The sequence below is a fragment of the Callospermophilus lateralis genome, chromosome 7 (genome assembly GCF_048772815.1).
Source record: "Callospermophilus lateralis isolate mCalLat2 chromosome 7, mCalLat2.hap1, whole genome shotgun sequence".
Classification (NCBI taxonomy): Eukaryota; Metazoa; Chordata; class Mammalia; order Rodentia; family Sciuridae; genus Callospermophilus; species Callospermophilus lateralis.
In genome coordinates, this window is record NC_135311.1 from 40,167,826 (window position 1) to 40,173,167 (window position 5,342).

General features: G+C 42.5%; 1 pseudogene; it reads left to right on the plus strand.

Annotated features, from left to right (window-relative positions):
- The first annotated feature begins 496 nt into the window (after positions 1-496).
- LOC143404223 (E3 ubiquitin-protein ligase SH3RF1 pseudogene) lies at positions 497-1,793 on the plus strand (annotated as a pseudogene).
- Positions 1,794-5,342: the final 3,549 nt, after the last annotated feature.

The window sequence follows — 5,342 nt, forward strand, 5'->3', positions numbered from 1 at the left end:
ATAGTTGCCACTTAGAGTGTGTATCCTGACAGGCACTGCCCTGGAGTTTTGTCTATAGTCCTTGTGGTTCTCTATAACATGGACTATTAATACCAGAGAAAAAGAAAGCAGAGAAGTTAAGTCAGCATTAAAATTTGACTATTCCAACTCTCACACATTGGTTTCTAACCCACCAAGCATTCTGTTGATTTAAAAAATAACATTTATTGCTGGGCAAGTGGGAGGAAGTGGCAGCTGTGATTTGTGTCTGTGTAGAGAGGGGGACAGCAGAGAGGAGTCACCAAGGGCCACTGCAGCTGCTTCAGAGAAGCAAGGAGAAGCAGGCAAGACTTATTAAAATCATCAGTGGCTATGACCACCACTGTGGAGATCAAAAACAAAGAGGAGGAGCAAAGATGCAAAAGCAAAGTTTAAAATGAATGTTACATAAAGCATTTTAAGAGCTGCACACAAATATGAATATTTCTGAAGCATTTTCTCAGTAAAGTATATCAAGATGGATGAATGTGCCATCCTTAATTTTTTGGTGTGTCCTGTGTGTCTGGAATGTCTGAGTACTTCTGCTAAAGTCTTGCCATGCCATCTCATCTTTTGGAAAGGATGATTGCTGAGATCTTAGGTTTGCTCAGTTGTCTGGAGTGCAAGATTCTAGTTGGATCCCATGATGAGCAGCTTCCTGGTAACTTCCAGCTGGTCAGGCTTCTGGATGTCATCAAACAGCAGCCTTGAAATCCTAGGCAGTGGGGCAGTGGGACCAACTGTACAAAAGCATTAAGGGTTCAGGGCAACACTATGGCTAATTGCAATGTAAAAGTTCTGTAGAGCTCCCAGTGTGTATGGAAGCCTAAGGTGCAAGCCTGAAGGCCCCAGTGAGGAGTATACCTGTTACCATGTCTTAAAACATTAAATTAACATGAAGGAAAGGAGCCTGGAGACTTCAAATTCAGCAAACGCAATATCTTCATTTATTGATGACATGTTAATGAGAACTGGTTCCATGGGTAAGTCAATGGGATCCATGGCAACATTGTGCAGATTATTAAACAATTGACTCAGCCACCACCTCAGTGCAAAGCACTTTATGACTTTGAAGTGAAAGACAAGGAAGCAGAAAATGATCATTTTCCATTTGTTAAGGATGATGTTTTGACTGTGATCAAAAGGATAGATGAAAACTGCACTGAAGGAATGTTGGCAGACCAAACAGAAATATTTCCCATTTCCTACATTGAGTTTAACTTGGCTGATAAACAACTGAAAGAATGGTAGTAGCCTCCCGTATCAGGAGTTGATACTACAGAAGGTACCTCAGGAGCAGCCTAGAGCATCACTGCCACAAAGAACTCCTACACCAAGAACACCACACAAAAAATGCCCTTCTTTACTTCCCTCAACATGGGAAACAACTCCTCTCACATATCACAGAACTGCCACTCCATGCTATCAGCCTTCCTGTCTTCATCAGCTCCTGCAACTTCTCAGCTGCCACAAGGATCAGAGAAATATCTGGGCTTTCCTTCAGTATTCCTTATCAGTTTCATGTGAGTTTCACAAAGTCAACTGTGACCACCCCCACCCACACAAGCAGTGCAGTGAAAAATAGCCCCTTTTAAAATTTCCTGTTGGATGTCCTCTATCCAGCTGCCCATGAAACTATGAAGACTCCTTTTTCCACAAGCACTCTCTTGGCTGCCACTGTCCTCACATTCATGCTGTCAACAGCTAGTGCTGATGTTGCTGGAAGGGGACCCAGGCCCTTGGCAGGATCCACTGCTCACAGGTTGGAAGACTGAATATTATGAAGATGTTAATTCTACCAAAATTTATGTACAAATTTGTTGTGATCCCAATATGAGTTCTAGCAGTTAATTTGTGGAAATGTATATATTTATTCCAAAATTTTAGCAGAAATGAAAAGAACCAAAAATAGCAAAGGCTATTTTAAGGAATTAGAACAACATATAACAAGCCAACAAAAGACAAGAGTATTTGAAAGGGATGGCAGAGGAGCAAGAGAAGGCAGAGACCAGAGGAACAAACAAACCAGAATCCAGGAGTATATGGCACTCTCACAGCTTTCACCTCAGCATGGTGGGAGAAGGTAGCCTTTTTTTATGCTGGGTGCACTGAACCTTCACGAGGGTAGGGATTGATCTTTACCTAAAACTATATACACTAAATAGAACCAAGATGGATCCTAGATCTCAACATCAATTTTAAACCAATAAAGTCTCTGAAAGATAACCAAAGAGAATACCTTTCATTGGGCAGAGGAGATGCAAAAAGCACAAACTGGGAATGAAAAATTTGAGAAGCTGAAAATCAGTCAAATGAGCCCCTGCTGTTCACCACCAAAGACAGCAATAGCAGTGACCCAGGAAAGCCATCTGTGAAAGACATAGCTGATCAGACTCCCAGAAGAGCACCTGAAAAATGCAGGAAATCAATGAAAAATGTCAATCTTACTTTTAAAGAACAGGTTGAGGCTCAAACAGGTGTTTCACAAAACAGTGCACTCAATGACCACCAAAGATTCAAAAAGTTGTTTGATGAGACCAGGAAAATGCAAACTAAAACCACCATGAAATTACATGACCATCATAAAGATTAAATGCTTTGTAAAACTAATGTCACTGGTGCGATCCTTAACTGGTGGGCCATCACATTCCTGCCTCACTCTGTTCGGGTTTAGAAGGCTTTCTACTGACTATATAGACACAGATTTAAAGGGCAAATAAAGAAAGAGGCTTTAGGGATGAACTCGTGTAATCCCATGAGCCCCTGACACACAGGAGATGGTGAAAGCACATTTGCATAGTGAAATAACACATAGACAAACATGGACATGTCTTTTATAAAAAGACCGGCCCCCAAAACAGCCAACCCATTCATATGACCCCCTCATGCTAACCACACAGCTAAATAACAACAACAAAAATGTCTGAAAACTTATTATTCACTGCCCAAACAAAAGCTAGCCTGAGGCTACTCTGACAGTGCCTGTTTTATTACCACCGCACCCATGTGAAAACTGATATGCTGTCAGCATTTCAGTCTACAGAATAAAAGAATCTTGACAAAACTCTTTAGCACTACATTTTCTCTGCCAAAAGAAATAGACTGAAGTTATTTGACCTTAAAATAGATTATATTTATACCGTATCAGAGCCTGTCTTGGAAGCTGTGCCAAACTATGCAGTTCTGGACTTAATGGCCAAGCAAAAATGGGCACTGAAAGAACGAACAAGGCTTATCATCGGAGAAATGCCAGTTTATTGAAGAAGAGCTCTGCATATTTATAGAGTTGGGGGTGGTTTGACAGTTATGAAAGTTTAACAGATAAATGGTTTGACACTTAACACAGGGTGCTTTCTGATTGGTGGTTAAGGATCATGTGAGTCAACAGGGGTCACCAGTGGATGGCTCTTCTTAGGGGGATGGGGAAGATAGTCTTTGAAGCCCAGGCGACTCCCAACATTACCTCCTCTTTGTTATTAAATGAGAGTGGGCATTGACTCATTCTGACTGCTTCCTGCTGAGATGGGGCAATGTGGGAGAATAGGAAGGAAGTAGGGATCCCCCACAGGAGGGCAGAGAAGAGTACTATAACTTCAGGAACCAGATCAACAAAGGTTCCTTGCCACTACAGATCCATGATGATGTCAGGCTGCTCTTCAAACTCTCTCCACCTGGGTGTCTCTGAGACCAGCTTGCTTCTCTCTTTACCTTTCTCAAAACATCCCAGCTTTCCAAAGAGCTTTCTTGCCTCTTTACATTTCTCTTGCCTTTGTATCCCAAAATATCACTGTTCCAAGCTTTCACTAGTCTTGTCTCTCTTCACACCATGAAAGCATGTGCTTTGTAATAAAAAAGGCAGCTTCTCCCATGCTCTGAATGAAGGTGGCCAAGGGAGGACGGTTGCCCATTGTTAACATATTTCCCTTTGAGAGCATTCAGATCTCTCTACGTTCTATGTGAAACAGCTCAACCTTAAATACTGATACTTGAAACTCTTATGAAACTGGGAGGGCAAACAAAACACATATGGTTCTCTTTAGGCCTAGAAAGCAACTGGTAAAGTGCTCTCTTATAATAATATCACAATTATTATGGGGTCACCATGCTCTGGACACCTAAGTGGTTTGTCAGAAGGACAAAACACAACGGTCCCACTACTGGCCAGATTCAAGCAATTAGAAATGAGGAAAAGGGGTTCTGGCTGGAGGGGGCCCTTAGTGTCACTTTCTTTGAATCTCCAGAAATAGGGAAAAGAGAAGACGTAGCAGGGGCAAGAAATAAGGGTAAGCATTAGGTATTGGGCTAAGAATGGAGACACGGGAGATGCGGAGCTTGAGGGGATCTTGTAGGATGGATGAAAATGTACTTAATGACAGGTGATGATTGTTGGATTTATTGATGAAGGTGTAGGAGCACCGGGCTTAAGCCTGGAAATGTGAATCCACGGGGTAAGTTGGTTGGTAGATAGCTTGAGTTTGGCTGCCAAGGGAGTGCACATAATCACCTGAGCAGGACCTCTCAATTTTGGTTTTAGAGGGGGCTTTTTCCCCAGTGGGCATTAGTAAACAAGTTGACCAGGTGTTAAGGAGGTAGGGTTTTGAGAGAGACTGGGGTCAGGAAGGAGCCAATCTTGATAGCGCCAGAGTTCATATCATAGATGAAAGAGTAGGGGCAGGGCATAGGTTTCAGAGATGGTTAGGGGTTCTGTAGGCAATCTGGGAGGAATGAGGGGACATCCATCTATGACTTCGAAAGATGAGAGATTAAAAGGCTTCTTTGGCAAGGCCCTAATGCACAATAAAGCCAAGGGGAGCACCTTTACCCACTCCAGGCTTAATTCCATGGTGAGCTTGATGAGGGTCCATTTGTTAAGGATGATATTTTGACTGTGATCCAAAGGATAGATGAAAACTGCACTGACAGAATGTTGACAGACCAAACAGAAATATTTCCCATTTCCTACATTGAGTTTAACTTGGTTGATAAGCAGCTGAAAGAATGGGAGTAGCCTCCTGTATCAGGAGTTGATACTACAGGAGGTACCTCAGGAGCAGCCTAGAGCATCACTGACACAAAGAACTCCTACACCAAGAACACCACCAAAAAATGCCTTTCTTTACTTCCCTCAAAATGGGAAATAACTCCTCTCACATATCCCAGAACTGCTACTTCATACAGATCAGCCCTCATGTCCTCATTAGCTCTAGCAATCTCTCAGGTGCCACAATGATCAGAGAAACCTGGGCTTTCCTTCAGTGTTCCTTATCAGTTTCATGTGAGTCCAACAATGTCAACTGTGACCCCCCACCTAGCCAAGCAGATCA